This window comes from Pelodiscus sinensis, chromosome 10, assembly GCF_052426305.1.
Source record: "Pelodiscus sinensis isolate ZL-2025 chromosome 10, ASM5242630v1, whole genome shotgun sequence".
Classification (NCBI taxonomy): Eukaryota; Metazoa; Chordata; order Testudines; family Trionychidae; genus Pelodiscus; species Pelodiscus sinensis.
In genome coordinates, this window is record NC_143061.1 from 32,472,395 (window position 1) to 32,490,848 (window position 18,454).

Below are 18,454 nucleotides of genomic sequence, written 5' to 3' on the forward strand. Positions count from 1 at the left end.
ACAGGGATGCTGGAATAGCATGCCCACTATTTTGGGAAATAAAGATGCGGCATTGCTATTTTGGGATACTTCTGCTACAGATATGACAGGAAAATGGAGTTGCTTTCTTATTGCATATATTCTTAAGGAGAACAATATGTGCATACACTCCCACTCCCATTCACAACAACAACCCACAAATAAATGGAGTACCAAGATATACCAGGTACATTCAGCAAACTTGGAAGTGCAAATTTCCTGAATTCATTGTGACAAATACATTTTTTTGAACAATGAATGATGGGAGGCTTGTTTTTGTCCTTTTTCCGGATAGTCATCATTCATTACTGTTCTGTTAGTATTGCTGTAAACAGACATTTAGCTATTTGCTTGTTGTCCTTTTTCAGTTCCCCTTTTGAATGAATCGTTTGGAGACTGACACTTCTTCATTTTTGAAATCCTAGAAACTAGCAGTGGTCTAAGTCAGATCCAATATCCACGATGAAGTAAAAATTCAGGGCATATTGATCTATTTATAGCCAGTAGTATTGAGATACTGACTGTCAGGGCTGTTCCCCACTCTGGCACTCTAAGTGCAGAAGGTGGGGGCCCATGAGATACCTTAAATACTTTGCCTCTATAGGTTTCTGCTTACAAAAACTCCCCAACATCGTAGATTTCCTGCCCATGGGAGGTAGCTTCCACCATCAAGTGTAAAAACAAACTCCCGTCTTCTGAAACCCAGGAAGAAGCACTTGAACTTCTTCCAGAAGTGTACCTCCCCCCTCCCCAAGCCCTTTTACCACAAGAGAGAAAAAGCAGAAAAACCCCCCTGCAATCTCTGATAGCTGACCTCTCAGTTTAGGCATGCATACACAGTCCTTCTGCTACTTTCCAGGACATAAGAAGAAAATCATCACCTTAAAAAAGGTGATTTTAATTAACAAAGCAAAATATATACTTAATAAAGCATACTCCTGGTGCAGCTTAGACATAGTGAATGGGAGTGGGTGTGTATGCACATAAATTTAGCACTGAGAAATGTAACCAAACAACAAAACAAAGAAAAATAACCTGATCATGACTAAATAGACATTTCTCTATTTTATCACAATCCATACTGACCTGTTCTTCAAGGCCCAGTCCATTCCCAGGCCCAATATTCCTTGTAGGCATGATAGTTCTGTATGATCATTCTTGTATCTTGCTTCCCCCAGCTCCTAGCTTAAAACACACACAAAGGAAAAAGCAGGCAGGTATAGCTTTCAATTTAAATTTCAACACCTTCTGCCATTGACTTTCCTGGCTTTCTGCCAATACCTCCCAACTACCCGAGTTTAACTGACATTATATAATCGTTGTATAAGGCACAGCATTATAATTACTACTTCTTCTGTTATATCAGTAGTCCATGTTTTCCTAATTTATTTCTAGGTATGCTATGATGAAACCTTCTTAAATCATTGCGTTCAATAAGTATATCTGATGCTGACATGAAATCACTGCATTCAAAAATTGCTTTTAATACCTTGTTGTCAAGAATTTAACTACATGCATAAAGTACAACAGTTAAGCGTATTGGCGCTAGACATCCACAAATCCCTAAAAGCATAGGGCATGTTCAAAAGCTAGATCCAGATCAGGATTTCAATTATTTAAGTTGACGAGTCACTAACTAGTGCTCGATCTCCTTTGCATTCATAATCCATAGGCCTCAAAGCTCTTTAGAAAGGTGCAGAGCACACATTTAATTTTTTTCCAATTTTGAAATGTCAAATTTGAAAATAAATCAGGGAAAATGGGAATTTTCCTTTTCAACACCCCTTTAGAACTGGCTAAAATATTTCAAATTTTGAAATTCAACGTTAAAAGCAGGAGAAAGAAAAACAGGACAATGTTTTAATAGTTTATGCAACATATACTTCTCAACTTGTGCACGTTTTTTCTTGACAGCTCCTAGTACATCATGGCTATACTTCTGAAACTTTCATACAATTTGTGCACAATCTACCTAAGATATAGTCATAACTGACTAACGTATAAAAATAAAATCAACTTTAGAACATCATATATCTCTAACTTGGTTCTACAGGTTGGACCTCCAAAAACCAGGACTCCCTTTTCCAGCAACATCACAGATGTTCCTGAAGCAGAAGTCCTAGCTAGGAGCCCCAGTGGCAAGAAGGCTGGTGGCTTGGAGCCCAGGGGTGCTTGGGCTGGGACTGGGGTAATGGAGGTGGGGCCAGGGACGCAGCAGCTGTGGCAGCCCCTGTTGCAGGGGCAGGGACGCAGCAGTCCAGGCTGTTGGGACCACAGCAGAACAACAGTGGCCAGGGCTGGCAACGGGAAGGGGAGGTGGACTGGGAGGTTAGTATCAGGGGACCTCCCCTGGTCCAGCAAATTCCCTCATTCAGGAACAGTCACATCCCACGGGTGCCAGATCAGATAGGTCTAACCTGTAATTGAAACATGATTTATGTGGAAAGTAGTAATCAAAATGTGTTCAGAGTAAATGTCATGGCTATAATGGAATATAAGTTAGATCAGGTTTTTACTGGTGTTTGGCAGACAGGAAAATAACCATGATGAGAAGCACGATGAATTACACTAGTTTCCAGAATTTAAAGGAAGAACTATGTATTGAATGCCTATAAAAGTCAGGTTCCCTGGTCATGTGCTCAGCTTAGAAAATTATGGCCTTAAACTTTTAGGCCCAATCCTCTGCCCCAGCTGAGACCTCTCAGCATGATTCCAGAGAAAACTTGACCAAACGGTGGCTTTAAACCACCTCAGCACTCTCAGAAAACTGAGGCCAGTCTATGGTAGTCTGGTCTCTAGGTGCTAGTTAAAGCGCCCTGAAGACAACGTGTTGCTAGCTGCAAATCACTTTGAGCAGAAAGGTTCGGGCCATGTCTCCTTTGGTCTGGCCCAAACTCTGTGCACTGACCGCAGTGAGGGGTGATACTGTACAGGCACCATAGATACTCACACCCTGAATAGGATCCATCTATGCTGGGGTGATCCTCTTGAGTCTGACTAAAACAGTATGACAGTTTTGTGCTAACAAAGCAGTGCAGAGCTTCGTGTTCTTGCCTCCCCCCCTCTGAAAATTATCATGCTATTTTACCTTACTTGGAAAACTTACTTACAAAATCTGTTAGCTCTGACTGAGCACTCTTCAGTTAAGTATTATTTGCCCTTGGGAAAACAGTTAATCATTTTATAAACACGAAGGACTTATATTTTCCAATTAATCTATGTTCCTTGATGAAAATAAATTGACCAAGTATAGACTTGGTAAACTATCTACACAGCCTATCCTATACAATGCAGCAAAACATTTTATAATAGGCAAGAGTATACTAAACTATTAATTACACATACTAATAAGAATGAAAATTAGCTAGAGAGTTCATTTTATGGACTGCTGAACTCTTTTCATTATAATTAATTAAGGAAGGCCATTTATCAAAATATTCTATGAGTGTTTTAAGATGCTAGTCATTTTTCATTATTAAGATTTCCCAAACTTTTACTAACACACTTAATACTGTAATTGGCCACAGAAACACTCCTGAACTATATAGACTGGACCTCCCTGATCCAGCACCCTTGGGACCTGAAGGAGTTTGCTGGTTCAGGGAAAGTCAATTCTGGCTATTCTGCTGGTGGACTCAGGTCCATCAGGAGACTCAACTGGGCTCCCTTCTGGGCTCTATGCCCCTACCCAGCTCTGCTGCTGGCCTGCCTCCTGGTGTGGCTCCCTTATTGGCTGCTGTTCTAGCCACTGGACTTCCTGCCACTGGGATGCCAGCTCCAGTGGGCTTACGCTGCTGGAACTAGCCCCGGCCCTGGCTGCTGGGCTCTCTGTTCCCAGACTGGCTACACTGCTAGCCCTGGCACCAGGCTTTCAGCACTTCTCCCAGTCACTGGGCTTCTGTCCCATTGCCAGCCCCTGTACTCTCAACCGGGGGTTCTCTGGCCCAGGAGCTCTGGTCTGGCAACACTCGTGGTCCTGCCAGACCATGGATGTTGTCAGTCCAGAGAGTCCCGGACCAGAGAGTTTCAACCTGTATAGCACTTCAGGAGCCAGATGGCGTCCTAATTCAGCAGACCTCCCACAGCAGAGGTTTCTGATAGATCCAGAAATTTCTTAAAAAAAACCCTAAGGACTACTAATTTTTAAAACAGATGAGAGCATCCACTATGAAATCATTTCCTCCCTCATTGTGCTGATTAGCTAAACAGTTTGTGCTACTTTCTCTTGAACAGATGGGCTACAGTTCTTCTGTAAACTACCAAAGTTGTTGCAAGGTAGAGGTGTATTCACTCCTAAGGTTGTTCCAAAAATTGTGAGAGGTTAGGTTTGCTATTTAAGAAGAAACACATATTTTTCTACAGAGAAATAATTGTCCCACAGCCTCCTGTCTTACAACTTTCCCTTGTTTCCTGGAATAAGTCCCAGTCTTCATCTCCGACTTCTGCTTTATTGGGTTAGTCCGCCTGCCAACAGTGGCTGCTGTGTTTTATTTTCTGCCTGCTGAGCTCATACACCACTTGTGTTCATGTGTGCCAGAAAAGACAATCTTAAGGTTCTTTTGTTATGACAGTATGTCATTGGCTCACCGCTGATACTTTCAATCTGACTGCTTATGTGTCTCTGAGTCTCAAAAGTTTTATTCTTCCAATCACTACACAAAGCTGGTTCTGATATTTTTTCCCCTACGTTTGAGTTAATTTTGGGAAACGGTAGTCACATTTTTAATGAGTTTGAGCATTCTTGACATGGGATAAGCCAGTGGTTAAAGGCATAATGTCAGAAATCTCATAAACATTCATTATATAGTTCATTTTTACTGTACTGTATTGCAGCCTATATTTTTGGGAGAAAGGAGAACAAACTAGGATAAGATTCAAGCCTTCCTTAGGTATAAAAAGTAAACATATTATGAAAGGCTGCAAATTCATTGCTGCAAATTCAGTCTGTAGGATGTAACTAAACATTTTATAAACTGAGAATTTATGTTGCTTCTTAGCTTTGTTTTGGTTTTCTGCTATGTATTTTGTTAGAGAAGCCTCTATCAAGTAAGGTCCAAGTCAAAGTTTTCTGTCTTATTTTATTTTTCTAAAAATTATGTTAGGAGCATTTAGTACAAGTGAAAGTCTAATGGCTTTGGCGCTGCATTCAATGCAAAGGTCTATACCAGCAATGCAGCCTGAAGAGGCAGTTTAATAGCAGAACACATTGGAACAAAGTTGCTGCAACCTTATTTGAACTAAAAAAGCCCCAGTGGGCAAACACAACCTTAGAAATGGAAGGCTGTGCCTGAGTGTGGTGACCAGTGCAGCTGTGGAATTCACTGCTACACTTTCCTCTAGCAGCGTTCACAGCTGGGGCTGCACTGATGATCCACACAAATGAAAGCTGCTCCTTTACTCTGTGATACACAGCGCTGGTTGTACTACTCACCTCCCTGAGTGCTGGGAATATGGCTGACACAGCAAAGCGACTGACACCTCCCACCAAGGATTTATTGAAGTTTGCCTTCAGTTTAAGTTAAGTATTGTGCAGGTGGATGTCATGTTGTCCTTCCTCACACCCTCATAGTTTGACCATCGATGCTGCTGCTATTCTTGCCCTATGTTTGACTGAAGCTGATTGTGAATCAAATGGTGGGATTTGCATTAGGATACTCCATCATATTTGTTTCTCCAGAACTCAAACCCATGATTCCAACTGTGAAAGGCTGCCCCATCTATTTCCCCTTCTTCACCTGTGGAATTGTCCATTAGCCATAACTGTCTAGTACGGGTTTTCTTGTACATCTGAGACTGTCCTCTATTGGAGACTGGTGAGTGGGACATTGTTCTGACCCCGTATTCCCATTCATATGAGCCTAAAGCCGTACGGCACATCTACACAGCAGGGCTAAACTCAAAATAAGCTATGCAACTTGAGCTATGCTGCTTGCGTAGCTTAAGTCAAAATAGCTTATTTCGACTTTTGGTGCTGTCTACACAGAAGTTATTTCAAAAGAGAGCTCTCTTCCTCTGACTTCCCTTAGTCCTCCTGAAACAAGGGTTACAGAAGTAGAAGTAAGAAGCTCATTATTTCAAATTTATTTCAAAATAATGGGCTTGCTGCATAGATGCACACTACTGACGTCATTCTGAAATAATGCTGCTGTGTAGACATGCCTTAGAAGAACAACTAATATAAATTCTTGCTATCCTAGAAATGAACAGAATGAGAAAAGAAGTACTCCAGTCACTGTTTTATTTCTTGTTTTTATTGTGTAATTTATGTACAGGAGACATTTTCATCTTCTCATATACGTATACAGATGCGAGGCCAGAACCTACTTCCATGAATGTTAATATTCAACCCAAGATGTTATCTAATTTGACTTGCAATCATTTTAACGAGAGAATAGATAAAGGTTTTCCTAGAGGTAGCTTATGCTGCATGCTGAATAATAATTTGGACTATTGACAGAGTATTCCTCTACTATTTATCAGGAGGCTAATTTGATCAATGCTGCAGCAGTCAGATGCCTGGGGCTTCTCTAGAGAGTTTTGAAAGTGCTGCTTTGGCACAGTAGAAGTTGTAAATCTAGAGGATGTAATCAAACTAAAGATACAAGATATAGGTGTATTGAAACATATGCAGCCATGCTCTCGCTTTATCCTTATAATGATTTCTGAACAGGCTAGTCTCTCCAGGGTCTGATTTAAGTGCAAGAGCAGCAAATAAGCCGAAGAAATATTGCAAAGCAGTGTGAGAAGTTTCTACTTTTTACTAATGTTATCAAACCAACTGAGAGAAAAAAGCATGTAGCTCAACAGAGTGAATAAAATATTCAAACAAAATAAATCTTTCTGGATCTTGGCAACCAAGAAGCCTCAAACTCCTTATGTAAAGGCATGAAACATAAATTTGTTTTACTACTGTATCATGCCTTTTGTGTTTGAGGAATCCCATAGCACCTTACACAGTAACAATGAGTTAGATACTGAGAATGGAATGACTGACAAATATTAGAGCTGTTAGCCTCTCAACAATAGTTCATATAGATTTGGGCTATAGATAGTCTAATTTTTTTCTCTAGGGATACATCTATACTGCAGCCGTTATTCCGAAATAACGAAGAGTTCATCTACACAGCAAGTCATTATTGCGAAATAATGTAGAGCTGGAGGACTTCTTATTCTGACTCATGGTAACCCTAATTTCACAAGGAGTAATGGAAGCTGAAGGAAGAGTGTTCTTCCTTTGACTTCCTGCTGCGTAGACAGCGCCAAAAGCTGAATTAAGCTATTTTGACTTGTAGCTGAAGTTGAGTAGCTTAATTCTACTTTAGCTTTGCTGTGTAGGCGTAGGCTTAGCAGATCTCCTACTGACATCCTTATGCTTGGGGAATCAAAGAAAGTCTATTGTTAGGTTTATCTTGCTAGTACCTGTCAGATGCCACAGATATTTGGGCTGGGGTTTCGGTAACCTGTTAGGCTGTGAGTCCCAGATACTGTGTCTGAATGCTGACTTTATATGCTTGATATCTTAATACCTACTCCTATCCTGGAGTGTTTAATAACATACAAATATTAGGCCCTTTGCATCTCCCTACCAGAGGAGATCCATCTGTGAAGAAAATGAGACTGAAAGGGGGAACTGTGTCATGATTCTTGGGCCTATAAATTGACAGTACCTGTGAGCATAACTGTAAAACATTTAAATGATGTCACAATAACCCATAATAACAGCTGTTGATGGGAAAAGGTACGGAAAGAAGGCAGACAGACTGAATTATTCTAAACAAAAATGTCTCCTGCCATAGTTCAAGGACTGAATTGATATCATACTTGGTAAAAACAGAAAATGTGAAACCAGAAATTAATGAACCAAAATTGGTGTGATGATTGTCACTCCTAATTGGTGAACCCTAATGAGATGATGAGCTATTCTACCCATTGCTCCCTTTTTGGGGTCCTTAATGAAAGAGACTTTGTGGGGGAGGGGAAGGAAAACCCCTCCAGACACTGGCAACTGAAATGAGCTTCACAGTTGTGGCTGCCATCCCCTCTTGGACGCCTCCACTTTCAAGATCTTAATCACGATAGGTGGCCAGACCAGGTCTGCTGGAGGGAAATGGATAACACTGACACACCTCTACAGCTCTGGCTGAGTCCTAAACACAACCTGGAATCGTTGTCCAATGAAGCTGGACTTTAATGACTGCAGCAGCAACTCTAGCCCATCTCAACTAACCTCTTTTTCTTTTCTCTAAAAAGACAGTTACCACCACCTTTTCTGCCACCTAAGAGGCTGCAAGACAAGGGACAGGTTCCTTCTAAAGCTTTCAACAGATAAATGAAAAGGGATAAAAATGCAATTTCAGAAGAGGCATTATTCCTCATTGAATGAGGTTTACAGAAGTTGGACTAAGCCATCCGTTATTTCAAATTTATTTTAAAATAATGGAATTGCTGTGTAGATGCTCACATTGTTATTTCAGAATAAAGACCATTATTCTGAAATAACATGGCTGTGTAGATGTATTCTCGGATGGTTGCTGGGGAACTTACAACAGTAGAGAGCTCCTGCCCCAAACTCCCCTTCAGAAAGTCAAAGGGTTTTGTAACGCTGTAATGATTTTCAGCACACCAAAGAGAAGAATATTTGACCACTTTTTCAAAAAATTAATAAAAAATGCATGAAGAGGAGTGGATTGATAATAATTTAGATGAGGCATGCGTCTCTTCCAATGCTGCTTTAACCTCATTGAGTGACACTACCCACAAACAGAATGCTACCCACAAACAGAATGCCAGTATACGGGTCATTCCTTGTGTGCCTGTGTATAGCTGTAGCCCTGGTCTACCAACTCTGACCCCAGCAGCCTGCAAGCAATAATCTACTCATACTTTGGCCTCCTCCGGCCTCAATATATTCTCACACCCATTTTTTTCCTCTCAAAAAAGCATGTGTTCTGCATTGTCCAGCCCTTTCCTTGAAGGTTCAGATTCTAAAAGTCTATTTTCAACAGTTTGCCACTTTAATTAGAATTATTAAACAATTCAGGTTAACCACAGCACCGGATTAGTGTAGATTAAAAATAAAGCAATTTATTTAATTATAAAGAGACAGGCTTTATGTGAGTACAAGTATTAAAGTCAGAAATGGTTACAAAAGTAATAACATTAAAATTCTTTGTAGTCGCTAAAACTTAACAAATTAGAATTTGTTCATGTTAAAATCCTCAACCTATGCTTCCAGCCACACATCTGATCAAATTCTGAGCTCATAGTATTAAACGGCTGATTCCTTTGTTTTATTAGGTAGAAGAGAGAAAGATAACCAGGGGTGTTTATGCCCCTTGCCATTATATTCCACTCACCCATGGGAGTGCATGTTTCTGAGATTTATCCTTAGAGACAGTTCATTCAAGCTATGAGAAAGGACAGAGGGAGTCTCTTGGTGAAAGAGGTTCAATGTTATTTGCTTAACTGCAGTGTGAGCTCTTCCAGCTCCGCTTTGTTGCCAAAGAATGGTGACTTGGCAAGTATATTTCAACTAAATTTGATGAGTCATGGTCTAGCTTGTCCTTTGTCTTTGAGAAACACATTTTCCACTTTCCACAGACTTGTCATAATTTCAGTTTATGTTCATAATGCTTAATACATGTTTGTACATACATCACACAAGAATATTAATGAACAGTGTGTTCATTTTTAAATGATACTGCAGAAGGCAATTTTGCACAAAGATTGTTACAATAGGGTGTGGCTACAGAGGTGCTTAGGGTAACAGCAATATGCTCTGAGATTGCCTAGAGAGAATCAACTTTCTGTAGCTGCCTCTGGTCTATTCCAATGTCACATCTAGCACACCTGTGGGCGTGCTGTCATTTTGCAAGTCCCGCACCACTAAAGTCTGGGGAGACAGAACAGAGCATTTGTGCACATTAGCCAAAGCCTGAATCTTAAATGGTTGAGGTTACGCAAGTAACACATTTGCAAAGGAGAAATCCTGACAGTGTGGCAACATTGGGACTTTTGGAAGCATAGCCAAAACTATTCTGCCTTCTGCTGTCTCTTTGTGGAGGGACTAGCGCTATGAGAGGAGACACCAGGGCCAGAAATGGGTAGACAGAGAGCTGAGCCTCAGTAGCTTGAATAGAGGAACTCAGACAATGAAAAGATCCTTCCTCTTCCCCTTATGGAGGATGCATGGGGGCGGCAGGACATCAAACCAAGTTCTGTGCAGGTTACTTGTGCTAACAGCGACTCTTGATCCTAAAAAACAGAGGAGTTTCACACCAATTTTCCTTCTAATTTTTCCATGCATGTGCAGAATAAATTTTGTTGTGTACTAAAGTATGTGTGGATGTGCACCATGGTAGAAACATGTATTGCTGGCTACTGCCAGCTGTGGGTGTTCTGCTGATCAGCTGGGGAGCATTTGACTCTCTCCTGGGTAATCATGCAAATGCACAGCTTATAGGAAACACTGTTTCAAACTATTGCATACTGTATATTTACACCAGGGATAAAGTCTGACCTTTGCTTTGGAAGCAAGCTTGCGGGTGGAGTAACTGATGATTTTCAAGTGAGTCTTCTCCATTATTACTACTTAGAAGCAAAATGCACGTAGTCCACGAATAATTCCAGAATGTATTAGTGGTGGGTAGGAAAATGTTTTTTGTAAGAACCTTTTGATGACTCATCCTGACAGGAAACAACTTTGCCGTCAATATCTGCTGAATTTGGCAAGTATTAACCTTTTACCAATTTCTGAACTGTGAATGCACATGAAGGAACTCTTTCTGCAGATATGTCAGCTTGTTTATCCTCCAGGATGCAGACATTTTCTAGTTATAAGGACAGATCATCAAGAGGAACCCAACACCACAATTCTTTGATAAAATCATATTAATGGGTTCGCTCAAACTTTGCAATATACAATGTGCATAATTCACAAATGGGAGTGAATTCATAGTGAAACTGGAAGCAGAAGATTGAACCAGAGAGTCTGTCAGCCGACGGTCAGGGCAGTGTGTATGTGCTATACACCCGAGACTTTAACTGCTGAGACCGGGGTCCCTTGCAGCAGGCAACCTGGAGGAGGCTGACGGGTGCCCAATAAGTGTACAGGGAGAGCTTATAACACCTTAGATTTCAGCTGCTAGAATTCGTAATTCCTTCGCAGCGGGCAGCCTTGGGAAAAGACTGAAAGGTGCCCCAGTGGATTCTGCCACCTGGGTGTGATACAAATCCAAACGCCCAAGCTCTTCCTATACTGTGTGTGTACTATACACCCGAGACTTTAACTGCTGAGACCGGGGTCCCTTGCAGCGGGCAACCTGGAGGAGGTTGACGAGCACCCCAATAAGTTTGCAGGGAGAGCTTATTGCACTTCAGATTTTAGCTGCTAGAATCTGTGATTCCTTCGCAGCGGGCAGCCTGGGGGAGGCTGAGAAGTGCCCCAACGGATCTGCCACCTGGGAGTGACACAAATCTAAACGCCCAAGCTCTCCCTATATCTGTCCCTTAAGACCGGCTGAAGTTCTTTTAAATTGTGCCTGGTTCTGTTACAGCAACTGAAGGAGTCAGGTTAAAGCTTAAACAGTTACAGGTTTATTGAGGAAGCTTATAAATCATATGGTTGCAATGGCTATTGTTCTATTTCTTAACTGCTAGCAAAATATAGATCTTAAAAATGGTTACAAAGAAGATAAAGATAGGAAAAACAGAAATAATAGTACCAAGTAACAGCTTAACCTTTAAAGAGCTCTAAGTCTGTGTACACTTAAGACAGAGGACCACATCCAGGTACAATTTTTACCCCCTTCTGTGCCTCTTGACTCCAGCATGTCAGGCCAGGGCCGGTCCCTCAATTCCTAGGAAAGACGAAAATACGAGGTGGGTGTCCCCATAGAACCTCGGGAGGTCAAACACCTAACCCGACCAGCAGGTAGAGGGTAGAATGACACTCAAAGTGAGTGTGCTGCTGGACCTATTTTTATACCCATGGTGTCACGTATTTCTGTTTCTTGTCTGTCATGCCAAATGGTGCTGGTCTGTCTTTTGTGAGACCAGTTCTTACAAGGGAGTTGTGAACTTAATTTACACTTGTAAGAGAGATAACTAAATTGGAAGTACTGGGCATTCTTTTCTCAGTGGGAAATTCCTCTTCCAGGGACTGTGTGTGTTCGAATCAACATGGGTGCCAGCTGGGCACACTCGCATATCTTGATCTCGCATCAAAGCAGATCAAAGCTTAATGGCTATGCTGATTTTTTTATTGTTCCTTCTCTGTCCTGTATGCTTCAGGAACCTCAGAGAGGCAAAATAAGATGGATGAGATGGGGGGGGGGGCCTGTCTGGCTACAGAGTGTTGAAAAATTCTTCCCTACGAGGGATGTAATTTTTAGCATACTTTTATCTGGGGAACTAACGAGGGCAACTGAAGCTTAAACGGCTTGAACTATAAGATCTAAGTCACAGACTAGAACAGACATGTTTAATAATATGTTTTTGATGTCTGGATCATATTAGGAGAAATCATTTGCAGGGTTATCCTTGTTATCAACATTATTTTAAAGCAATGATTTAATTAATGTCACGTGCAAATCTCCAATGAGGTGAAAATTTTAGAAAGCTTCTCCCTGTCTTAAGTGTTTATATCTTGCAACATCAGATACAATGTCAAGGCTTTTGGTGCTATCTGTGGGTTTGATCCTACATGCACATACCCACAGACAGACCCTGAGAAATCCCATTATTTCTAGAAAATTAAAATGTCTTGTATTCTTCCTATAAATGCTTGTGTGCTATCTAAAGCTCCAATTCTTCAGCTGTTATGAGTGGGTAAATTCCTTTCCCTCTTACCTCTCCTTTTACATAGCATCTAAAGCTTTGTAATGTATCTATCTTCAAGATGCAGACATACCATTATGAAAGAGAAAAATCGTACAAAATTTCTGCTTACGGCTTTGGCAAGATCAACTCTAACCTCTAGCACTATCCAAATTCTAGTCCAGCCTAAACCTAAGGCAGATGAGAGCCCAGTACAACTTCCATAGATGATCAGTAGAAACTGGCAGTATGGATGTGCAGTAGATAATCAACAAAAAATGAAAGGATTTTAGAAAAATAACCAAACTTTGCTGTAACTCGTGAGGTAACATTCAAGTTATGGCACTGTGTGAATTAAAAATGTATTGGCTCTGAGAAAATACATTTTCCAAATGTAAAAACCACAAAGACTTTATTAGACTTTTTAGTTTCACCTCTCCAAGACAGAATTGCTGTTCACAATTTATGACTACAGCAAATACATTTATAATGGGAAGTTTACCTTGCAGATTGGGCTTGCTGATCCTAACAGCATCACAAATACGTTTCAGGGGCTTATTTTTTTCAGCAGTCTTTTCTTCTTATTTATTTAAGATTATTCAGAATTTTTTTATTGCCTGTGAAGACATCAGTGAATAGACACAAGTCATTAAAAACAGGAGCTTAATTTGCATGACTGTTTACACTTTTAAAAATACTTTTTAGGGACAGTCAGCATACTGTGGCACCCAGAAAATTCCTCTGGAAGGTATCTGTGAAATTAGCTCATCTTATTTATGATGTTATTATAAATTTTCCTAATGTTATTATAAATTTATGAGGCTTGAACAAATACTGAGAGACAGATACCGGAGATGAAATGTAGGCCACACCAAGACATCTTTTCAGGCAGTGAATTATTCCAATTAGAGAGAGCTAATAAGCAATTTTCTAAGGCTAAGTTGATGTGCTTCTTATACTTCAATGCAGTTTTGTTGGGAGAATAATCTCTTATTACATATACTTCAAAAACTGGGACAGCAAGTGAGACTCACTTTCTATCCACTAATGAATCATGTGAGCAGTGATCAAAGTACAGTGGTGAAGAAAAGAGCAGAATCGTTGACACACAACTGAGTTAATTTGGAGCAACTAGCCAGCTCCAAAAATGATGATGGCTTTGAAAAATGCTCATCCATTCAGGAAGTTTACATTGCAAGTTCTAGTTTATTTGAATCCACAAAAAAGGGAGTATGGGAGATTGTAGAAAAGAAATGAGGAAACATAATGAGATTTCAGTGAACTGCTATGGACCTGAATGCACATACATTAAATAGGTAGAGTACAGAGACCCAGGACTCCAGAACTGAGGTGAAAGGAAGACTTATTTTCTGTTTACATTAATTTTTCCTTCCTTCCTTCCTCTATGACCCATAGTGAATACTATGAATACATTCACAACTACCACCACAAAGTAGAGAAGTACCATTACTAGACAGGCAACTTATTTGGATTCCATATTTAAAGCTGAGAAAATATGATAAAAACATTTAGATTAACACTTGGTTTAATGAAAACTAATTGGTTTTGTCTATGGTCCACATGCATTTTGTGTTAGTCTTATTGGAATATTATAGCATGGTAAATGGCAGAAATATCTGAAATGGTTAATTTCAACTGAACGCTGGGGATCCCTCATGGAAAGAGAAGTTTGTATTTGTACCATTCACAAACATTATTTTAAGCATTCAGAAAACCCATTCAGAGAAAAGCAACCTACCATACAAGCTATGTGTCCAATAGGATCTAAGTAAGGTCCCAGTCTTCCAATGATCTCTGCATGGCTGCACTGCATTACTTAGAGCAGGGTACAACACAACTCAGAGTTTGAGCACCTACCAAAAACACTATTTGTGAGCAATCTATAGAACAAAATTGTTCATAGTTGTGATGTTATTGGAGTATAATAAGAACATACAGATCATTGTTGCAACCACTGTTACATGCTTGCAACAAATCTTATGTCTTTAAAAATCTTATGATTAGCTGGTTATGTTTGTGCCATTAGTATGCATGTATCATTTTTGTATTTGACATTATAAGCATTGGCTATGTACTTGCATTTCAGATGTTTGCTTCTGGGATACATCAATAGGATACTTGAACAGCCTCTTGGAAAAGGATTACTAATCAATGAGTAGAAGTATTTAACTGATAATAGGCCTGAGGAGGTGCCAATACATATTTGATGAGATTTTCTGTGAATATTCAGATCAGCATAGGAGCAATGGCTTCTACCTGTAAAGAACTGAGTCATTCATGGAGAAATGCTTTCCTGTGTGACTCCAAACTCCATCCTGGGATATGCTTTCACACAGTGGCTATGTCTATACTGCAGAGTTTTATTCTGACGCATCCAGGGATCGCATCTGCTCTTCCCAAACTTTTTTTGAAAGAGCAGATGCACTTTTTCAGCATCCCTGTAAACCTTCTTTTACGAGGAAGAAGGGATGTTCCGAAAAAAGGCTTTTTTCTGATATTTGGCCCAGTGTAGACAGGCCAAATGTCGGAAAAGCCTCTTCTGAAAAAAGAAGTGGAAAAAGCTACGCAAATTGCAGTTTGTAATTTGCTCAGCTTTTTCTGAAAGAACAGTGCAGTGTTGACATAGTGAGAAAAATGGGATTGCCCCACAGGCTGACTATCTATAAAGGGCCCTAGAAATCCCTCCATTTTGTCTTCAGTCCTGTTTCTTACCTCTGGAGGATCTTCGCTTGATTTGACTTAAACCAGCAGTTTATTCCACCACTGCTACAAGCCTGAACCAATAACTTCACAATTGTTGTGTGTATCTGATTCCAGTTTTCCCCCTTCCTTCTTCCTTCCTTCTCAGGGCCAGAGATATTCTGTGCTCCAGATGATTATTGGGGGGGGGGGGAGGAGGGAGGGTTTGTAACCTGCTTGCTCACCATTGTTCATGCACCTGCTCTGAGGAAGGGCTGAGGTCTCAAACAGTAAGCCTTGACACAAGCAATGAAGGAGGAACTACCTTATCTACTAACCTGAACTCTACTGCAACATATAAAGATGAAAAAAGATTTTTCAGCGACTAGTGAAAAGGTTATCTCTAGAGACTTCATCCTGGGAGCTGTAGTGAAAAATGATGAACGGCACTACTGGAGGAATGAAAGTGTCCAGTAAATTGAACAGCTCTGCTTATGATAAACTGGAGCTGCAGCAGAGAGCTGTGAAATCTGTCAAACAAGCCTCCCCGCCCCACCCAAACTTGAAAATTCACCCATGTTCTGTCTGTAGGCCCATTTTTCAGTTGGGAGCTAAAGGCTCAGTTGAAAATGGTATTATGACAATCAGAGGCAGTATTGTGCCCCTCTGAGGGTATGTCTACACTGCAGTTTTTTCAGAAAAACAGCCATTTTTCCAAAAAAAACTTCATTTATGTCCACACTGCAATCACATTCTTTCAAAAGCAAAATAAAAAGAACAAAGGGGTTTTTCTGACATTGGTAAATCTCTTTGGGCTCGTCTACATTGGCCCCTTTTCCGGAAGGGGCTTGTTAATTTCAGAGATCGTAATAGGGAAATCCGCGGGGGATTTAAATATACCCCGCGGCATTTAAATAAAAATGTCTGCCGCTTTTTTCCGGCTTTTAGAAAAGCCGGAAAAGAGCGTCTACACTGGCCCCGATCCTCCGGAAAAAGCGCCCTTTTCTGGAGGATCTTATTCCTACTTTGAAGAGGAGGAAAGAAGAAAAAGCGCAGGTGACTTGGACTGTGTCTAGACTACACCTCTCTGTCGACAGAGATATGTAGATTAGGCACATTGAAATTGTTAATGAAGCAGGAATTTAAATATCCCTTGCTTCATTAGCATAAACATGGCCACCGCTTTTTTCCAAAACAGAGCTTTTTTGAAAAAACGGTGGGCTAGACACAGATCTGTCGAAAATAAACCCTTTTTCAACAGATCCTGTAAATCTCATTTTTTTGAGGAATACAGGATCTGTAGAAAAAGGATTTATTGTTGACAGATCTGCATCTAGACTGCCGTTTTTTAAAAAAAAAATCTCCATTTTGAAAAAAAACCGCAGCCATGTTTATGCTAATAAAGCGTGGGATATTTCAATCCCTGCTTCATTAGCAACTTCAACATGCCTAATCTACATCTCTCTGTTGACAGAGAGGTTTAGTCTAGACACAGCCTTGGTGGCCACTCCAGCCATAGTAACCACAGCTTAAATAGTGATAGAAATGTAGCCGTGTTAGTCTGGGGTAGTTGAAGCAAAATACAGGACAATGTAGCACTTTAAAGACTAACAAGATGGTTTATTAGATGATGAGCTTTCGTGGGCCAGACCCACTTCCTCAGATCAAATAGTGGAAGAAAGTAGTCACAACCATATATATCAAAGGATACAATTTAAAAAAAATGAACAAATATGAAAAGGACAAATCACATTGCAGAACAGGAGGGGGAATGCGGGGGGGGGGGGGGAAGGAAGGAAGGTAAGTGTCTGTGAATTGATGATATTAGAGGTAGGGAGAATGGGATGTTTGTGAGTTAATGGTATTACAGGTGATAATTGGGGAAACTGTCTTGGTAATGGGTGAGATAGTTCAAATGTTTGTTAAGTCCTTGTTGGAAAGTGTCAAATTTTAACATGAATGACAGTTCAGAGGATTCCCTTTCAAGTGCAGATGTAAAAGGTCTTTGTAGCAGAATGCAGGTGGTTAAGTCATTGAGAGAGTGTCCTTTCTGGTTAAAATGGCAAGAAACTGTTTTTTCTTTGTGATCTTGTCTGATATCTGTTTTGTGGGCATTAATCCTTTGGCGAAGTGTCTGAGATGTTTGTCCAATGTACATAGCAGACGGACACTTTCGGCACATGATAGCATAGATTATATTTCTGGATGCCCAGGAATATGTGTTCTTGATCTTATAACTCACTTGGTTAGGTCCAATAATGGTATCAGCAGAATGAATATGTGGACAAAGCTGGCAATGGGGTTTGTTGCAAGGGAAGGTACCAGGGTTGGTATTAGTGTGGTATGTCCTGTGGTGGTTGGTAAGAATCATCTTGAGGTTAGGTGGTTGTCTATAGGAGACTATGGGTCTGTCTCCCAGAGCCTCTTTGAGTATGGTATCCTGTTCCAATATAGGCTGTAGTTTATTGATAATGTGTTGGACAGGTTTAAGTTGGGGGTTGTAGGTGATGACAAGTGGTGTTCTATTGTTGGTTTTCTTGGGTCTGTCTTGAAGTAGATGGTTTCTAGGTATTCGTCTGGCTCTTTCAATTTGCTTTTTTATTTCTCTGGGTGTGTAGTTGAGATTTATAAATGCTTGGTAGAGATCCTGAAGCTTCTGGTCTCTGTCAGTGGGATTAGAGCAGATGCGGTTGTATCGAAGGGCTTGGCTATAGAGGATGGATCGTGTGGTGTGTTCTGGATGGGAGCTGGATGCATGTAGGTAACTGTATGAGTCGGTGGGTTTTCAGTTACCTACATTTGAACTATCTCACCCATTACCAAGACAGTTTCCCCAATTATCACCTCTAATACCATTAACTCACAAACATCCCACTCTCCCTACCTCTAATATCATCAATTCACAGACACTTACCTTCCT